Consider the following 21,611-nt stretch of genomic DNA (forward strand, 5'->3'; position numbering starts at 1 on the left):
AATGCATGCAATTTTCTATAGCAGAACAGGGTACAGGTAAATTACAGAAACAAATAGTCCTGCCTGAGGTGTACTTTTTTGCTCTTTTAAACATAATTGCTAGCACCTTGCTCTCTCGTTAAAACAATATTTTGTTATTCTGGCAATAAGCTAGTTATTTTAATAATCATTTTTCCACCAATATTAAAGCCTGACATGACGAACAACACTAGGTTAAATAATAGGCAGAATCTTTTGACCTAACAACAGGCAACTATAAAGCAAACATTTATTTTTCAATCCAATCCTGTTGCCATAAGAGCACACAGCTGGATTATTGGAGTCACAAGTCCAGCTGTGTGCAGAATGGAAACATTTGTTTAAAAATATTTTCAAAATAATAAGATAAAATATTGAGCGTAGGTGTTTTTTCTTCACCAATGGGTTTTGCAGCATACAAACGATCCTCATAGTGTAATGATTTGTTTGTTTGTTCCACCACAATTACCTCATGGGACACACTAATACGCTTTGACATAGACAACCGTGAATAACACTTCAGGTCTCAATCACGTCTAGATCTATAACAGTAACTGCATATTGGGGGAAGTCTTGTGATTTAATTCTCTGTAACCAATGCATAGCCTCGTATGTTCATCCTTCCTTATGTGGAATTGCTGCCAGGCATAAACAACAGGACCAGGGCTTAACCAAATGCCTTGCCAATAACTATTATGTGTGCCTACTTGTGTAAGGTTTTGTTTTAGATATTCCGACTGTAGAGGGTATCATTTCCCTAATTAATTCTTAGCCTTAGGCTATGAATACAGTCTATCCCTTCATGAGAAACTACTGCTTCATTTTTCAGCCTTGGCCATTTCTTACCAGCCCTACCTCTTAGGGGTCTTCACTAGGTAGGAGCTAAATAATCTGTCTGATTCATATTAATTGTGTTACTAGTTTCCTTATTATCGCTAACATTTTCCAGTGGCTACAATAAAAAGAAATGCTTGAATTCATATAAGATCTTTCATGAGCTCAGGATACCCCAAGGCACTTCACCGAAAATGAAGTACTTCAGAAGTGTAGCCATTGGCGGCAGCTAATTTGTACACAGCAAGGTCCCACAAACAACAACTTGATAATGACCACATAATCTGATTTTTAGTGATGTTGAATGAAGGATAAATATTCCGTGGAAAACCAGGGAGAACTTCCCTGTTTTTATTTCAAAACAGTGCCTTAATTCAGATCTTTTACATCCATCTGAGAGAACAGGTATGGCCTCTGTTTAACGTCTGATCTAAAAGATGGTGGCTTGGCCAGTGCAGCACCCCCTCAGTATTGCACTGAAATATCAGTTCAGATTGTGTGCTCAAGTCTCTGGAGTGGGAATTGAGCACACAGCCTTCTTAGTCAGAGGTGAGAGTAGTTTTTACAATGGAGGACTTAACCTGCTATTTTCCTCAGGAGAACTTTATGGGGCTTTCTTCACCATAGAAGCCAATGAAGGATTATTTTTTCAACCCTGTCTCAGCTATGTTTTACAGATAAGGCAGCTGTTCCTTCACTTCCACATCTAGAAACATGTAGCAATTAGAATATGTAGATATTCCTCTTCCCAAAGGAATCTGGGATTGCCACCCAAAGTTACCACTAATATATGTCAATATATGATTAACTGTATTACTGGAACCACCCCAATCACAGAGAGAGTGTGATTTTCTTGTGCAAACTGAAGAATAAAGTGGTAGGCAGGTAAAAATGACAAAAAAATCCAACTGCAACTCCATTTTCTAGCTGGTCTTCAAATAGGCAGCCAACTTACCCACCCATAAGAGGCGGGAGCTTTAATGAAATGTATAAATTAGGATCATATGCCAGTCTTAGAACCCGGAGTATTTGGCATTTTATGTAGAACAACCTAACCAATGGTCTTTAAATGACTGATGCAGCTCACTCCAGAATCACTTCCAAAGATTGGAAGCACTGATTTTGGTGGAGTCAGAAGCAGCATGAGAATAACTGTGTCTTGGTGAATGAATAACCAGATGGCACTCTGGTTGATATTGTACAGGTGTCCTGTAGCTGCTGAAGCTTGAGACTGGTGTAGTGGATAAGCCTCCCTTTTAGAGCCTGCATGATTTTTATTTCCATTTTCACCAAGTTGAAAATATGTCCCCAAGTTCTGAACGCTCAAGTCTACATTTAAGTTATAGAAAATAGGACACAATTTCTCCTGATCTCACATGTTAATTTAAACAGAAAACCTAAGGGAACAATGTAAATGGTTGTTTTACACCAATTATTTTACACAGTATTATATGGTGTGGAGCACAGAAGCATTCTGTTCAGCCCAACAGGTTTATACCAGTGTCAATGCTCCACACTTCATCTAACTCCATCTATATTCCCTTTGATTCCTTGTTGCCAACACATTATCACTGCCCCATCAACATTGAACTCCAGCATCATCGCTCCCCACCATCACTGCCAGCCACCATCACTGAGCCAGCACCACCAACCCCCAGGACCACCGACCCCCAGCCCCACCTCCCCACCATCACCACCTCCCCACCATCACAGACTCACCATCAACGCCCAGTCCATCACCGTCCCCCACATCATCGCTCCTTCAATCACTGCTCCTTCCATCACTGCTCCCCACCATCACCACTCCTTCCATCACCGCCCTTTCCATCACAGCCCTTTCCATCACCGCTCTCCACTATCACCGCTCCCTACCTTCACCATCCCTTCCATCGCCACTCCTCATAATTACTGCCCCTTCCATCACCGCCCTTCCATCACCGCTCCTTCCATCACCGCTCCTTCCATCACCGCTCCTTCCATCACCGCCCCTTCCATCACCGCTCCTTCCATCACCGCTCCTTCCATCACCGCTCCTTCCATCACTGCCCCTTCCATCACCGCTCACCACCATCACTGCTCCTTCCATCACCGCCCCTTCCATCACCGCTCCTTCCATCACCGCTCCTTCCATCACCACTCCTTCCATCACTGCCCCTTCCATCACCGCTCACCACCATCACTGCTCCTTCCATCACCGCCCCTTCCATCACTGCTCCTTCCATCACCGCCCCTTCCATCACCGCTCCTTCCATCACCGCCCCTTCCATCACCATCCCTTCCATCACCGTCCCTTCCATCACCGCCCCTTCCATCACCGCCCCTTCCATCACCGCTCCTTCCATCACCGCCCCTTCCATCACCGCTCCTTCCATCACCACCCCTTCCATCACCGCCCCTTCCATCACCGCCCCTTCCATCACCGCTCCTTCCATCACCACCCCTTCCATCACCGCCCCTTCCATCACCGCCCCTTCCATCACCGCTCCTTCCATCACCGCTCCTTCCATCACTGCCCCTTCCATCACCGCTCACCACCATCACTGCTCCTTCCATTACCGCTCCTTCCATCACCGCCCCTTCCATCACCGCCCCTTCCATCACCGCCCCTTCCATCACCGCCCCTTCCATCACCGCCCCTTCCATCACCGCCCCTTCCATCACCGCTCCTTCCATCACCGCCCCTTCCATCACCGCCCCTTCCATCACCGCCCCTTCCATCACCGCCCCTTCCATCACCGCCCCTTCCATCACCGCCCCTTCCATCACCGCCCCTTCCATCACCGCCCCTTCCATCACCGCCCCTTCCATCACCGCTCCTTCCATCACCGCTCCTTCCATCACCGCCCCTTCCATCACCGCCCCTTCCATCACCGCCCCTTCCATCACCGCCCCTTCCATCACCGCCCCTTCCATCACCGCTCCTTCCATCACCGCCCCTTCCATCACCGCCCCTTCCATCACCGCCCTTTCCATCACCGCCCCTTCCATCACCGCCCCTTCCATCACCGCCCCTTCCATCACCGCCCCTTCCATCACCGCTCCTTCCATCACTGCCCCTTCCATCACCGCCCCTTCCATCACTGCCCCTTCCATCACTGTCCCCCATAATCACTGCCCCTTCCATCACCACCCCCCATAATCACTGCCCCTTCCAACACCATTCCTTCCATCACTGCTCCTTCCATCACTGCCCCTTCCATCACTGCCCCCCATCACCAACTCCACCAGCACCGACCCCCCACAATTACCACACCTTACCATCTCTGAGCCCTGCTATCACCCACAATCACTGCTCCTCAACATCACCGACCCTTGCCACCACTGAACCCTGCCATCACTGACTCCACCATCACCACCCTCCACCATTACCACTCATCATCACTCTACCGCCATTTCCAACCTCCACTATCACCACTCCCAACCATCACCGACCTTTGCTATCACTGCTCCCAACCATCACCGACCTTTGCCATCACCACTCCCCAACATCACTAACCCTCCACCAATTGATCTCACTTGAAGTCTTGTCTTCAGTGTTAAAATGGCACCCTATAACTCCTGGTCACAAGACACAGTGGGATGATCAGTAATGCTATAACATCAAATTATATCTACCTCTGAAAATTCTCAATGTTTAATAAGAACTTAGCATATGACAAGTTGGAGAAATGCTATATAAGATGTGTATTCACTCTTGAATTAAACCTAGGTATTGTTTTTCTTTATTTTAGGATAATTGGAATTTAAGGCTTCCCATTTAAGTTCTGCAATTGTATGTACCCGTCAACTGCAGTGTTCACTAGACGTGAAAACAAAGACAGCTGATATTTGATCCGGTAATTGCTTGCCATATTTTATAACTGCAGGATCTCATAGCACCTTTTCTTGGCATGTGTAAATGATATTCGATGTATTCTGAAATATAACCCAGCATGCAGATTACACAGAAAAAAAGAGGAAATAAATAACAAAGTGTTGTGAGCTTGTCTTCTAAATTGAAGCATACCACATACTGGGAGCGCAAAAACATTACATCTTACACTCTGCATTTGACAGAGAAAAATAATATATTCATCACACTAATTGTAGTTACCTTTCGTACTTCACATGTGGTTTATTCATCTGCATATGGGAAAAGTGTTCTACAGTCAGCATCGCGGTGAAGCAGTCTGGGAAGAGTGTCTTGCAGTCAGCATCACAGTGAAGCAGTCTGGGAAGAGTGTCTTGCAGTCAGCATCACAGTGAAGCAGTCTGGGAAAAGTGTCCTGCAGTCAACATCACGGTGAAGCAGTCTGGGAAGATTGTCCTGCAGTCAACATTGTGGTGAAGCAGTCTGGGAAGAGTGTCCAGCAGTCAGTATTGCAGTGAAACAGTCTGGGAAGAGGGTCCTGCAATCAGCATCATGGTGAAGCAGTCTGGGAAAAGTGTCTTGCAGTCAGCCTTGCGGTGAAGCAGTCTGGGAAGAGTGTCCTGCAGTCAGTATTGCAGTGAAACAGTCTGGGAAGAGGGTCCTTCAGTCAGCATTGTAGTGAAACAGTCTGGGAAGAGGGTCCTGCAGTCAGCATCATAGTGAAACAGTCTGGGAAGAGTGTCCTGCAATCAGTATTGCAGTGAAACAGTCTGGGAAGAGGGTCCTGCAGTCAGCCTCATAGTGAAGCAGTCTGGGAAGGGTGTCCTGCAGCCAGCCTCGCGGTGAAGCAGTCTGGGAAGGGTGTCCTGCAGCCAGCCTCGCGGTGAAGCAGTCTGGGAAGGGTGTCCTGCAGCCAGCCTCACGGTGAAGCAGTCTGGGAAGAGTGTCCTGCAGCCAGCCTCGCGGTGAAGCAGTCTGGGAAGGGTGTCCTGCAGCCAGCATCGCGGTGAAGCAGTTTGGGAAGAGTGTCCTGCAGTCAGCATCGTGGTGAAGCAGAGCAGTTTGGGAAGGGTGTCCTGCAGTCAGCCTCGCGGTGAAGCAGAGCAGTCTGGGAAGGGTGTCCTGCAGTCAGCATCGCGGTGTAGCAGTCTAGGAAGAATGTCCTGCAGTCAGATCTTGTTGAAAATAACAAGAATGACATCACAAGAAAGTGCGAGAGAGTAGTGGAGAAATCAGAACCAGCACGAGTGCGGGAAAGCTTCAAAAAGTGATGTCAGCACAAAGGTGAAAGCTGATTGGTGAGTAGTGAGTAAGTGTTTTTCTCCAGTTTTTCTACAGTTTAAAATAAATTAAGCTAAGGAAAGGTAAGAGTTCTAGTTTTTATTTAAAGTACATAAATAATTTAACATCTTTTTTACAGTGTTTAACTTAAAGTAAGGTTTTTTTTAAACTAGAGGCATGGCAGGGCAGCTCAATCCCGTGTTATGTACCACCTGCAAAACGTGGGAAGTCCTAGATGTTCCTTGTGCTCTGACCGACCACGTGTGCAGGAAATGCCACCAGCTGCAGCTACTTGAGCTGTGAGTTTTGAAGCTTGAGCGGCAGCTGGAGACACTGAGGTACATCCGCGAGGCTGAGAGTTTCATGGCTAGCACGTGGTCAGCCCACAGCTTACAGAAGTGCAGACAGAGAGGGAATGGGTGACCATCAGTCAGAAGAAAGGCATTGGGCAGGTAGTCAGGAAATCCCCAGGGTGCATCTCGCTCGAGAAATGTTTTTCTGTGTTGGAAAATGGTGAGAGTGACGGTTCATCTGGGGAGTGCAGCCACACTCATGATACTGAATGGCTCAGCTGCACAAGGGGGGAGGAAAAAGAGGGGAAGAGCAATAGTGGTTGGAGACTCAACAGTAAAGGGAACAGACAGGCATTTCTGCAGCTCTAGACGTGACTCCAGGATGGGATGTTGCCTCCCTAGTGCCATGGTTAAAAAGTGTCACTAAACGGCTGCAGGGTATTCTAATGGGGGAGGGCAAACAGGCAGAGATCATGGTACATATTTGTACCAATGACATTGGTAGAAAGAGTGATGTAGTCTTGCAAGCAGAATTTAGGGATCTAGGAAACAGATTACAAAACAGGACCTCAAAGGTAGTAATCTCTGGATTACTTCTGGTGCCACGCACTAGTGAGTATAGAAATAGGTTAGTCCAGATGAATGCGTGGCTGGAGAGATGATGCAGGAGGGAGGGCTTTAGATTTCTGGGACATTGGGACCATTTCTGGGGGCGGTGGGACCTTTACAAGGCGGACGGGTTGCACCTGAACTGGAATGGGAACAACCTTGCAAAGAGGTTTGCTAGTGCTGTTGGGGAGGGTTTGAACGAACTGGGCAGTGGGATAGGATCCTGAGAGGAAGTTCAGCAGGGGGAGATGCACAGCCAAAATTAGAAGAGAGAGCAAGTGAGTCTGGAAGGCATAGAACTTATAGGCCAGTTAAGGCACAAGGGAGTTTGGCAAGGTTGGATGGTATTTATTTTAATGCAAGGAGTCTGACGAATAAGGCAGATGAGTTGAGGGCACAAATTAACACATGGAAGTATAATGCCATTGCTGTCACAGAGACATGGTTGAGAGATGGGCAGGATTGGCAGCTCAATATTCTAGGATATAGGGTCTTCAGGCGAGACAGGGAAGGAGGTAAAAGAGGAGGAGGTATCGCAATATTGATCAAGGAATCAATTACAGCAGGAAGGAGGCATGACATCTTAGAAGGCTCCTCAAATGAAGCCATAAGGGTAGAACTTAAAAACAAAAAAAGGAGCAATCACATTGCTGGGAGTGTACTATAGACCCCCAAACAGTCAGAGAGAAATAGAAGAGCAGATATGTAGGCAAATTTCAGAGAAGTGTAAAAATAATAGTGTTGTAATAGTGGGGGATTTCAACTTCCCCAACATTAACCGGGTTAGTCATAGTGTGATAGGTTTAGAGGGAGCAGAATTCTTAAAATGTATCCAGGAGAGTTTTTTAAGGCAGTACGTAGAAGATCCTATAAGAGAGGGCGCGGTCCTGGACTTAATTTTAGGCAATGAAGCCGAACAAGTGGAAGAGGTATCAATGGGGGAACATTTTGCAGGTAGTGATCATAACTCTAGATTCAAGGTTGTTATGGAAAAGGACAAGGAAGGGACAGAAATCAGAGTTCTAAATTGGGAGAAGGTGGATTTTAACAAAATCAGATATGATTTGGCCAGAGTGGGCTGGGAGCAGCTACTTTTAGGTAAATCTGCATCAGAGCAGTGGAACTCATTCAAGAAGGAAATAGGGAGAGTACAGGGCCAACATATTCCAGTAAAGATAAAGGGTGGGACCAACAAATCCAGGGAACCTTGGATGTCAAGGGATATACAGGATTGGATAAAGAGAAAAAGGGAGGCATATGGCAGATACCGAGAGCGCAAAACAGGGGAAGCCCTAGCGGAGTGTAGAATGTGTAGGGGGGAACTTAAAAAGGAAATTAGGAGAGCATAAAGGGGGCATGAAAAATCATTGGCAGGTAAAATAAAGGAAAATCCAAAGATATTTTACAAGTACATTAAGAGTAAGAGGATAACTAGGAAAAGAATAGGGCCATTAAGGACCATACAGTGGTAATTTGTGTGTGGAGCCGGAAGACTTAGGTAGGGCTCTACATGAATACTTTGTGTCAGTGTTCACGAGTGAGAGAGACAACGTGTGTATGGAAATCAGGCAGAAGGACTGTGATAGAATTAAAGAAATTAGCCTAGAAAGGGAGAAGGTTCTAAGTGGTCTGGCAGGCTTAAAAGTAGATAAATCTCCAGGCCCAGATGAAATGTATCCCAGGCTGTTGAGTGAGGCAAGGGAGGAGATGACAGTGGTGCTGGCAATAATTTTCAATACCTCTCTGGCCACAGGAGAGGTGCCAGAGGACTGGAGGACAGCCAATGTGGTACCGTTATTCAAGAAGGGAGGAAGGGATAAACCTGGGAACTACAGGCCAGTCAGTCGAACCTCAGTGGTGGGGAAATTATTGGAAGCAATTCTGAGGGACAGAATTAATCTACACTTGCAGAGGCAGGGATTAATCAAGGACAGTCAGCATGGTTTTGTTAAGGGGTGGTCATGTCTGACCAATCTGATTGAATTTTTCAAAGAGGTGACCAGGTGTGTAGATGAGGGCAATGCATTTGTTGTAGTCTACTTGGACTTCAGCAAGGCTTTTGATAAGGTCCTGCATGGGAGACTGATAATGAAGGTAAGAGCCCATGGGATCCAAGGCAATTTGGCAAATTGGGTCCAGAATTGGCTGAGTGGCAAGAAGCAAAGGGTGATGGTCGAGGGATGTTTTTGTGACTGGATGCCTGTGTCCGGTGGGGTTTCACAGGGATCGGTGTTGGGTCCCTTGCTGTTTGCGGTACATATCAACAATTTAGACTTGAATGTAGGAGGGTTGATCAGTAAGTTTGCAGCTGACACGAAAATTGGTGGGGTGGTAAGTAGTGAGGAGGACAGCCTTAGATTACAGGAGGGTATAGACAGGTTGGTCGGATGAGCTGGTCAGTGGCAAACAGAATTTAATCCGGATAAGTGTGAGGTGATGCACTTAGGCAGGACAAACAAGGCACGGAATACACGATGCATGGTAGGACCCTGGAAAGTACCGAGGATCAGAGGGACCTTGGTGTGCATGTGAACCGGTCCCTTAAGGTAGCGGGACAGATAGATAAGGTGGTTAAGAAGGCATATGGGATACTTGCCTTTATTAGCCACGGCAGAGAATATAACAGCAGGGAGGTCATGCTGGAACTGTATAAAATGCTGGTTAGGCTACAGCTAGAGTATTGCTTGCAGTTCTGGAATCCGCATTATAGGAAGGATGTGATTGCACTAGAGAGAGTGCAGAGGGGATTTACCAGGATGTTGCCTGGGATGGAGAGTTTTGGTTATGAGGAGAGATTGGATAGACTGGGGTTATTTTCCCTGGAGCAGAGGAGATTGAGGAGGGATAGTATTGTATAAGATTATGAGGGGCATAGATAGGGTAGACAGGAAGGAACTTTACCCCTTGGTGGAGGGATCAATAACCAAGGGGCATAGATTTAAGGTTAGGGGCAGGAGGTTTAGAGGGGATGTGAGGAAGAATTTTCTCACCTAGAGGGTGGTGGGAATCTGGAACTCACTCCCTGAAAGGGTAGTAGAGGCAGAAGCCCTCATAACAGTTAAGAAGTATTCAGATGTGCACTTGCGTTGCCATGGCATACAAGGCTATGGGCCTAGTGCTGGAAAATGGGATTAGAATAGTTAGGTACTTGTTTGACCGGTGCAAACTTGATGGGCTGAAGGGCCTTTTTCTGTGCTGTAGACCTCTATGATTGTATGACATTTGTGCAAACATTTTGTAAAATAAATGCAGAAAGTTTTGCATTCAATGTAAAACAAAACACTCAAGGATAGAGATCCAATGAGGCCCGTTAGCGGGTGAAGGGATCACTGTGCATGATTATTCCATGCCCCATCCAGGTGATGCAGGCAGCACACAAGCATTGTGCTGCTTGCTCATTTAAATGATAGTGTGCTGACTGACTGCATGCCCAGCAGGGGGCCCAGATATATGCATGGCTAACATGTCACAGCTAGTCCAAACTTCTTAAAGGCAGCAAGCATCTCTTAAAGGGAAGCTGAGAGAAACCACCTCCAAAGTGTTTCAGAGAAGGAATAAGACTATCAATGAAGCAACAGACCAAAGAGAGGGCTCCCAGGTTCTCTGATGCACTGCTGGAGGCCTTAGTTCAGGGAGTGGAAAGGAGATGAGAGGTCATCTTTCAACAGGGGGCCTGGAGACTGTCCAGGCACACACTGCTTAGGGAATGGTGGGAGGTGGCCAAGGAAATCAAATCCAAGGGGCCTGCCTATGAGGACCTGGCTATGGTGCTGCCCACAAGGTCACTGATCTCACATGGCTGGTCAAGGGCAGTGGATGTATGTTCAAATGCCATCTCTTACCCACAATATCATCAACCTCACACACTGCTCAATACAATCAATACACCACACCCCGATCATTCGCCCATCAGCACTCAAGTCTAACATTCAGATACCCACTTCACACTGAGCGCTGCTCCAAACCTCATACCCACATCTTGCAGCTGCTACTTGCTTCCAACTATTTAGCTATGATAGGCATATCGTCCAAACACGTTGTGATACACTGACTGGCACTCTTCCCTCATTTTTGCAGGGCAAACTGGCATATAACAGGATGCAGAATGAGAACTGGTGGCAGTCAAGCCAAGCTGTTGCACATTATTGGTCCATCATTGACTAAAGCTGTTGCAACTGGTATCACCAAGAACATCAGGATGATGACAGGATCATGACTTACATCCCTCCTCAAATTCCACTTCACCCTCATCCTGTCATCTGACATGAAGTACCTGCTGGTGACCATGGGCCGCTTGCCTTGAACCATACACCTTCCCCTCACCCCAGCCACCCCCTTCTGTATTTCTGCTTTCAGATACCCAACACCTTCCACCTGGCCAGCCACTGCAGCCTGACCATGGAGGGTGCAAGCGCAAGCAGACATCTGATGGAGAAGCGCCATCACTTGCCCTGGCACTTGCAGCCGTTAATTCAGATGCTGGCGCTGTGCGAATTTCAGAGAGAAACATGGAGGTGGGGCCAGCGCATGGTGAGTCACCAGAAACAGGTGGGCTCCAGCCAGGTCAGGGGAAAAGATAAGACGTGCCAGCTCCCTGAGGGTGAAGTCACAGATGAATTTGACTGCAGAGCACTCAGCTGAAGACTTTAATGGGTGACATACAGGAGAGGGCTGATGGACATGCACACGGAGATGCTTGGTGCATTGGTAAGCCTACCACACTGCTTGTTGTCACCATGAAGAAGCATGGAGAAGTTTGGTTCCAACTTGGCCCTGGACTTGCTGCAGAGTTTGGAGTCCATCCTTTCCAGCATGGAAACATTGGCCAACTCCCTCCATGGATCACCACCTTGACACGGAGGAGAGGCCTGTTCACGCCAGCAATCCCATGAGCGATGTCATCGGGAGCACCCTGCTCCTGGTAGGGTCACCCATAGCAGCAAGGTTGGTGGAGGTGCCAGACAAAGTATGGTCCAGAAAGTTCTCAATGGCAGAACAGGTGAAGGAAGACTGTGCATCTCACCAACTGAGAAGGCGGAAGAAAGCAGCAGCAGTAAGATTGTCCTGGTCATCATGGCTCGACGCATCACCAAAATCTGTCCACCTACCCATCACAATTACATGGAAAATGACAGTGCTTCAAGGTCCCAACATTAAACAAAGTCTCGGGAAGGCTTCTACCACGGTCCATTTGTCAAGTCCTATGGCAATGGAGAATTGCTACAGAAACCGGGCTGTGAACCTGGGAGTCTCTCATCAAGAATCTGCACACAAGCATCAGATGCATGAAGGGCGTTGGACAGAGGTGTTTTTCGAGCAGCAGCATCTATAACTGAGCAGCCTTCATCAAGATATGCCCTGCTCAACCCCAAATGGAGAGGGGGCTAGAAAAGGTGCCCTAAAAATAGGCTGTCCTACTTTCTCCTGGTGGGGAACCACACCCTGCGGGATCACCAACATCATGGTCAAGACTTCAAATAGACATCGCTGCTTATGACACTTCACCTGGTCACCTTGGGTTGGTCTGAATCTGATATCTAGAGAGGAACCATCGGGAAAAACGGGCTGGAAAAAGCAAATGCAAATAGTGCTTCTTACTTACAAAGTGTGCTCATCATGGCTTTGTTATACCAAACACCATCTTCTGCCAGAAAGACAAATATAAAACCACACAGAGGCGTCCTAGGTCAAAGCATTGGCATCTCCTGGATTATTTCATTGTTCAGGTCAAAGATCTAACTGATGTCCATATCACTTGATCCACACAAGGGATTGATACCTGCTAGACAGATTGCTCAATTGCTGATTGGAGTCCACGAGGAAGGAGATCAATGCCTCAGCCATAAAGCAGCCTGAAAGAAGGGAAGAATTCCAAGTGCAGCTCACAACCAATCTGGAAAATCTTCACAAATCCAACTCAGTTTCAGAACAGTGGGATCAAATAAAGTAGGGTGTACTAGACTCCTGTGTCCAGACCATTGGATTCGAGCATTATCATCATCAGGACTGGTTCAACAGAAATGCTGCTGAAATATGTGGCCTCCTGGAACAAATTGAGCAGCCTTCATTGCCTGGCAGAACAACCAAATGTTTTGAGTCAAGAAAACAGCATTCCAACAGCTCAAGGCTGATGTACAAAGACAAATCCAGAAGATAAAAGACATGTGATAGGAAGAGAAAGCTTTTTTGAAACTACCAAGGCCATCAATAGACCAACATCAAACGGACAAAATCCCATTCATCACAGGATTGTGTTTCTCTCCCTAAGGAAGATAATGCCATTCATCAACATTGGAAAGAACATTTTCAACAACTCCTCAACTGTGGATCCACAGTGGCAGCTGATAGTCTCCAGTCTATCCCCCAGTATCCTGTGGCAGAATTCATAGATGAACCATCTTCGATGGGAGAGCTGCAACAGGCAATCAAACAGATAAAAAACAACAAAGCCTGTGGCCCAACTAGTATTCCAACTGAGGTCTTCAAAGCTGGTGGGCGTTTGCTCACGTCAAGACTCCATGCAGTCATCCTATGGATTAGGGAGGAAAAAGAACTTCACCCCCCACCTGACTTCAGGACTGCAACTGATGTAACTATCTTCAAGACAAGACAGGAGTTAAATGATGCTATCGAGGTATTTCCCTCTTGTCCACAGCAGGAAAACCCTGACACACATTCTCTTGAATCGCCTACTTCCTGTGACTGAGGAAATCCTCCCAGAGGCACAATGTGGTTTTAGACCTTCCAGAGGAACCTCTGACATGGTCTTTGTTGCCAGACAAACCCAAGAAAAATATTGAGAACAATACCAGGAATTCATTGCATTCATCAACCTGACCAAAGCATTTAACTCAGTAAATCATAAGTGTCTGTGGATTGTGCTCAAAGGTTTGTCCAAGAAACTTCATCACAATGCTGCAACTACTTCATAATGATATGACCGCAACTGTCTTGAGAGATTTGGAACAGAAGCCTTCAAAATCCAGACCGGTGTCAAGCAAGGTTACGTGATAGTCCCATACTATTTACAATTTACCTGACAGGGATATTCACCTCTTCTAAGTCAACTGCCCACTGGTGTCAGTATAAATAACGCCTAGATGGAAAACTCAACCTCAGTCACCTCCATGCCGAAGCTAAACTGACCACCATTGATATACATGATCCACAGTTTGCAGATGACTGCCCACTCTGCACCAGATTTGCAAGCTACTCTCAATCTCTTCAGTTCTTCGGACAAGAAACTCATCCTGACCTTGAATGTTGCCAAAACAAAACTCAAATCAATTCACCTGGTCAGCCAAATATTCCACATCCCATATATGTTAAAGGAGAGGCTCTGGAATACGTTGAGCACTTCCCATACCTTGACAGCTTCATCTCTCAAAAGGTCACCATTGAAGAGGAGATCCAATAACAGTTCAACTGTGTCAGCTCAGCCTTCTATAAAGTAGGGCAGTGTGCGTTTGACAACAAAGATCTCCGCAAGTCAACAAAAGTCCTAGTGTGCAGAGCAGTTGTCATCACCACACTGCTGTACAGCAGCGTGACCTGGACTGTCTGTCATCAACACTTAACACTAGAGAAACTCCATCAGCAAAGCCTCCACCGCATCCTCCAGATTCAATGGGAGGACCGTCAAACAAACGCTGGTGTCCTTCTTGAAGCCAGCTCCACAAGCATTCATGCAAAACTCCTGCAAAATTAATTACAAAGGACTGGAAACTGTGTCTGGCTGAAAAGCATCTCCCCGCCAGGATCTGTTTTCTCAACTCTCAAATGACCAACTTTCCAGGGGAAGATAAAGGAAACACTTCTGAGACACTCTGAAGATCTCCTTGAAGTGTGGCAGCATTGGCATTAATAACTGGGAGGAGCTTGCTGCTAATCATTCAAAATGGTGACAACTTGTTCATCGAGCTCCATCATGTTTTGAATTCAAATGTCTTAATGGTGAGGCAGAGCGGCGGCAGAGAAGAAAAGAACAGGAAGCAAATTCTACACTCTGGATCCCACTATTGTGTGGGACATCCTGACCCATGAGCCCAAAGCTCTGCAGGTTGAGAATCGGCCCATTCAATCACATGAAGACCCATGACAGAAGCTCAAAACTGAGTAGACATCATCCTCAAATCAAGGAAAACCAACGCATAATGGTGGCCAACTCCATGACAGCACTTGTGGGCCCAGTAGTGATGCAGCGTCTGGTGATCAACGTATCAGCTTCCACTGCCGCACAGGTAGAAGCCAGCCAACATCTCATTGCTGCAGTGAAGCTCAGGTTGAAGTCAAGAGATCCATGCTGTGCCACGCAAACCCAGCTTGCTGCCCTGTGGGCTTAGACTGCCACCATCATGCCTGTGGACACCAGTGCTCAAAGAACCATTTAGGCTGCTGCTATAACCCAGCAATCTATTCTCCAACAGATTACTATGATTGTGGAGGAGCCAGTAGCAGTACCTACATGATACACCAATCTGCTGTTGTTTCTCAGGATGATCCATTCAGGCTCCCACCACTATCACTCTTCCAGTTCCCTTGCTGTTGCCCAACAGTCAACCATCCCAGGCTGCTCTTAAGAGAAATCTTCTGCTCTGAAGAAGAGTCATAAGGACTCAAAATGTTGACTCTGTTTTTCTTCTCCTCAGATGCTGTTAGACCTGCTGAGTTTTTCCAGCATTTTCTGTTTTAGCCCAGACTGCTGCCAACCATGCCAAGATGGGCTAGTCCGTAGCCAAGTCCTCAAGGCCTAGTGTTGCTTGAGGTCCTCCTGCAAGGTCACCTTCAGTTCTCCCAATGAAAGCTCTGCAACCTTTCACCAGCCATGCTGCAGCCACTGGGGTAGCACTGTGTAGGAGCACCAGAACAGACAAAGACACCCACAAGGGCATGCACAAAAGTGAATAGTTCAGTTTCATATGTATCATTGGAAATCTTATTTGACATAATTGTTACAGGAAGGTTATTTTGGTCATGTCTTTGATTTCAGGATTTTGGCCAAAAGGCTATGATGGTCATAGGGGTGGAGAGGGGAGGAATTATGGAGGAATGCTCTGGGGGTGAGATTTCAGGGAAGCTGGAGTCTGATTAGCCACTCACAGATAGCCCGTTCAGAGTAGGGGTATCCTGGATGCCTCCTCCCTTTCACCTCCTGAAGTTCATGCCAAAGGCCTGGTGGCAATTGTTCATCCTTATGAGATCCTGGTCGTGTCGCCCGTAGAAAACTACCACGAGTTTGGAGACACACTCTGCTGAGTGTTGTAGGGCTTCTCCAAACCCCACCCCCTCCCCCACCTCACCGCCACCACTGCCCACTGCCGAGTGGTTCAGGCAATGGAACGCTGCTTGAGAATGTCAATGGTTTGCTCCATGACATTCCTGGCAGCATTGTTTCCATAGTCAGGTAGTGGAGGGGAGTCATGAGTTATGTGTAAAATGAATAGCTCTTGTCATCAAATAACCAGTCTCTGGTTCATTTTGATGGCTTGAATGTGACAGGGACAGCTGACTGACTCAGGATGAAAGCATGTGGATGCTGATAGGATAGCAGGCTTTCACCATATTCGTTACATAAGCAACTGCGCATTCAGAAGCTGGAACCCCTTGTGGTGCCGATTCATCTCCTCATTGTTACAGGGCTCCCGCAGAACCATGATTATGCAAGCGATGACTCCCTGCGCCATTGGGAATTTATCTACGCTGGCAAAACCACATACCCACTCCTTCTGTTTCACTCTGGTCGAGGGAAGGCAATAAATTGCCCGCTCCTTGTGTACAGGGCTTTGGTGACCTCCTCAATGCGCGATGCACAGCAAACTGTGAGATGTTGACAATTTCGTTGGTTCCTGTCTGGAAAGATCCTGAGGTGTAGAAATTGAGAGGGGATGGTGGTCTTCACAGCCACTGGCAGTGCCATCCTGAACGTGCTCCGCAGCTACAGGTCTGGGTGGAGAAGGTTGCACAGTTCAGTGACCACCTTCTTAGTGAAACATAACCACCGCTGTCCCTGGCTAAGATGAAAGTAGGAGAAATGCTCTCTGAATACCCTAAGCAGATATATTCTTTTATTGAGGGCTGACCTCCTCTTACCTCTGTGCACAGCTTCCCCTTTCTGCTGCCTCTGCTTCATGTCCCTGTCATGTTCCCACTAGCTGCTGCTGACAAACCTTCAAACTCCACTGAACTCCTTGGAGAAGTCAAGGAATACTGCTACTTTTCTGAGCTCCTCCAACAACATAGTACACAGTATATCCACTCTCTGCAGCAGCAAATGAAAGTCAAAATCACCTCACCTCAAAGTCCCATCCTGGTCCTTTTTAATGGAAGGAGTCCCCGATGCAGCTGAACTGATGTTCAACTTCGAGTTTTTAAGAGAGGTCCATAGTGGCACGTTTTCTGCCAAATCAGTGTTAAATGGTGACTGACAAGCCTGCACGCTTCCCACACCCACACTAGCACCCACACAAGCATGGTGCACCATGCGGGTTGTGCCAAAAGCGAGTCGGGCTCTATATCTGGGGCTCTGGATTCCCTTAGCACCAGCACCAGCAGTACCATGGAGCCAAATGTTACAGCCTTGTTTCCTGCTTGTCTACCAATGGGAGTGAGTGGAATTGCCCATAAAGTTCCTGTGATCTGTGGATGAGCTTTCCTGCAAGTTGCTCCAGCAGAGTGACTTAACCATTAATTTGGCGATAAATAACTTCACGTCTCTGCAGTCATACCAGAAGCTAGTACAACAAATTGTCATCTACATTAGCAATAATTACACCATTAATTAGAACAAATTTTATCTGAGGTCTAAGCTGTTATTAAAAATAATTTTGATGGCACCTTACTAGGCAAACAATGAATTTCATTCAGGAGGAGACGTTGGAATTTTATGTTGCTACATGAATATTAATGTTAATTCCAAACAGTTTCTGGTTTCCTCACACTTGGGTTCGTGTGCAATGGAGAAATAGACAAAATTGGCACTGTCTATCAAAACATTAATTAGCAGATTGCATGTGGCAATGTCACAGTGAGTCAAAGGCTACACTATTTTGTAATAACAGGAATGCTATACCATACAACACAGAACATATTGCTGAATGGTCATCCACTTGGAATATTAACTCCATCTCATTCACAGATACTGCCTAACCTACTGAGTATTTTCTGCAACTTCTGACACTATGATAAAGTTGGTCTTCTTACAGGAGGTGCTGAAATGCTGACGCATGGGAAAGGTATTGTGCAATGATGTAGAAAGTGAGACTCTGTCCAACCACATCATTCACAACCACTTCCACTTCTGCAGCTATCAGCAGAGAGTCCTTTCTTTTTCTTAAGACTTGTGTTTGCTTTTAAGATTCTCTTTCCCTTCATTTTTATTCTTCATTTTTTTATCCTTTCTCCTTTCAGCCTTGGCAAAGACTGTGGTGAGATGTGATGCCTTTTAATTCTGTCTAAAAGCTTGCTGATTCTTTTGTCCTCTTATTATTCCATTCCCCTTTAATTGCCCCACACTTTAAATTTCACACACAAAATTTGTCTCCTACCACAAGTGTCTAATCTACTTAAGTTGCACCCGAATTTTTGAGTAATTATTCAATACAGCTTCGATCAGAACATTCACACTTGACCATTCAGATGGGATTAGATTTAAAACCTTTTCAATTGGACTTGGATGTGAAAATGAAATTCAGTACTTATTGCTTTTTATTATTTCTCTCTCTCATTTTCTCCGTGACCATTGCACATTTATTTCATTATGGCTTCCAGATCATTCCATCTTTCTTTCTTATCATTCCTGTCTCATTTGTAGGCCTCAATGGTAATTCCTCCTCACACCTATTATCCGGTGAGAGTGGAGCATGGGAAGAGTTAAACTCAGGCTACATATGCTTACCAGCCTAAAGCCACAACCTTCCCACCTGGCAACATCACACCTCCACGGAATTCAAAACCCATCGAGATTCCTGCTGCAGGCAAGTGGGGACCTCATGTCCATTGGTGCTACAACATGGTTTTCGTAGCTTAGGGAAACATAGCCTGGTGTCAAACCCACTATAGAAACCTGTCATGAGGCATCGACTGACCAGAAGATCCAAGGTATGTTTAAAACAATAACATTGCTCTGGAATCCTTGTGGACCAGGAGGAGCAGGAACCCTCAGGCCTCCCCAACTCCAGTCCTGTCTCTCTCCCTCCCCACACTGGCATATTCTCTGCAAAATCCCTTGCCCAGCATTAACTTTATGGCAAAGGTTGTTTCCTTTTTCCTTGTGTCCCTGGCATCCTAAACCATCCAACCAGATCTCCTGCTCCCACCCACCGATCCTGTTAGGATCAGGAGGGAGACATGCCGATATTATTTAAATGAGGCCGGAAATTAAAATGTTCTGTGCCTCAGGCTGAGGTTCCATAGGAGTCTTCCTCCCACCTGCACCCAGCCCGGGCCAAATGTGCCAGTTAAAATCAAAGTTTCTTTGTCATTCTCTTCTCCCCTCAATCAACTCTCTGTCCTGAATGTCTCATTCATTTCTGTGTGGTTCCTTTGCCCAAGAAGTATCCCTTGCTATTCACTAGCTTCATACGTGCACTTTCTTCCTGCATATAACACCTTGCAGCTTTACAAGTCTGAGTCCAAGTTGGACAGCCAAATCACAACACTGTGCATTGTTAGGTGGATTGCCTTGAATCCTATGGCAATATTTCATAAGCTGCATTCATTCACAAAGTGGTAAACAGTCTGATCCAGGTGACCACAGTCAGATGTTGCTGGGCTGCCTTTGAAATTCCATTTGTGGAGGAGGTGTTGTGTCCTTGCGCAGAGGCTCCTCTGTCAAAATCATGAACCAGATTTTTGTTGGTGATGTAGGTGTCAGCCCAGAAATTGCGCCATTTGTCCATTTTTTCAAAGCCGGCATTGCTCAAAGTATTCACAGAGCTCCGGAAAGGTTTGTGTGATTTGAGTTGGATGATCAGTAGGCCCTGAAGGTCTTTATGGATTGGCAGTCCTGGGTTGGCCTCAATGAAGGCAAACTCTTCTTTAGTGTTTTTGCTTTCTGGCACAGGTCAGGAGGTGCAACATTAGACAGTACTGGGAGCCATTGTACAGGTCTTGATTTCAATGTCCTCACTGGTTATCCAGTGAGGACAATGTCCAAGCATTTTGTTTGGTTGCTGTCAGCCCACACATGAGCAAGGGGCCTGATATGGCTGGTACCTGGCACTTCTTGAGTGTTAGCCTGCACCTCTTAAATGGGAGAGGTGTTGTGACTACTGGTAGCACTGAGAACATTCTGGAATTGTGCTGTGAATGAAACAACAATGACTGACCATGGGAGGGTATGTGTATGAAGATTATTGGACTGGAAATCACAGTGGAAGAGATGGAAAGAAGAGATGTCCTCAAGGGAGCTGAGGTCAAAAGGCTGTGGCAAGAGGCAGAGGAGGAGGTTAATGCCAGGAGTGTAACCCCAAGGACCTGGGTAAAATGTAGCAAGGTGTTTAATGATTTCCTGCAAGTTGTCAATTTTAGTAAGTGCTTCTCCACAAGCTATAACCTACCAGCTTCACCATTAGCCTCATCAATGGCTCAATTCACTACATCTCTATCAGTCCAACAACCTCAGTCAGGACTCATATGTAACGTTCATTAGCTTCATCTCACCCACACACACTTAGGATTGTTGTAAGCTTCGCATGTACGTCTCAAAACTTACACACGTTACCAGCTGTTCAACCATGACAGCCGCATCACCCAAACATATTGTGCAATACTCACTGACACACTCCCCACTTTGTTGCAGGAGAGGTTGGTGAACAAGAGGCAGCAGAATTTAACAAGAGGTGGAGAGGTGTGTCTGGGTGTTGTAATCCTGTTGAAGGAGAATGTTGGCCATTATGAGAAGGGCTATTTGCCAAGGTTGTGACCACCAGCAGGGCTGAAACTATTAAAGATGAAAATATCCACACACCTAATCCTATTTCACACATTGCATTTCTTCCTCATCCTTCCACCTGTTCTGATTTACAAGCTGCAAATGGTGTAAGCATCCGCTTCTGACTTTCTCTTCTCTCCTCACCACACCCCAGCTGTTGTCCCTTTCTCAGTTCAGATACTCAAGAGCTGGAATCTGCACAGGCAGTGGAGGAAGGAAGAAAGTGAAAATGAAGAGGCACCATCATTTGATTTCATAGTTGCAACCATCAGCTCCAGATACTGACACTGCACATAAGTTAGAGGATAGACTAGAGGTGGGACCTGCAAGTGGGACACCAGGCTCAATCCCGCTGGAGCTAAGTCTGGGAGAAAGGATAGTTCAGGCACCAGCTTGTTGCAGCCCACACAGGAATGCCTCCCCCACTCCCAGTGGCTTGTCCTGCTCTGTGTGACCTCTCCTCATTCATGCTCAATGCCAAGAGAAAGCCCTACTAGATCACTCATGCCTAGAAGCAACTGGTTTGTCCACAACCCATGCACCAAAGTATCTAATCATGAGCCAGACCATTCATTGTAGACTCTTTAAAATCTTAGCAAGTATGGAAAAGCACCCAAATTATGTAAAATGCAGCAAGTGTCAGAAGAAATAAATCAGCAACTAAACTTTGAATAGCGCTAGTGGGAGGGGTGGTCCTTCATGCCATTTAACACTGTGTTCAGCAGTACAAAGTCAAGAGAGGGCATAGGCTAGACAGTGGAGCTCCAAAATGAGTTAAGTCAGTAATGAAATGATC

General features: G+C 46.4%; 1 protein-coding gene across 1 annotated transcript in view; it reads right to left on the minus strand.

Annotated features, from left to right (window-relative positions):
* The window catches only part of dntt (deoxynucleotidyltransferase, terminal), a 304,739-nt gene that overhangs the window by 246,110 nt on the left and 37,018 nt on the right, over positions 1-21,611 (minus strand). The gene's annotated exons all lie outside the window — the stretch shown is intronic.

The sequence above is a fragment of the Carcharodon carcharias genome, chromosome 17 (assembly GCF_017639515.1).
Source record: "Carcharodon carcharias isolate sCarCar2 chromosome 17, sCarCar2.pri, whole genome shotgun sequence".
NCBI classification, from domain to species: Eukaryota; Metazoa; Chordata; class Chondrichthyes; order Lamniformes; family Lamnidae; genus Carcharodon; species Carcharodon carcharias.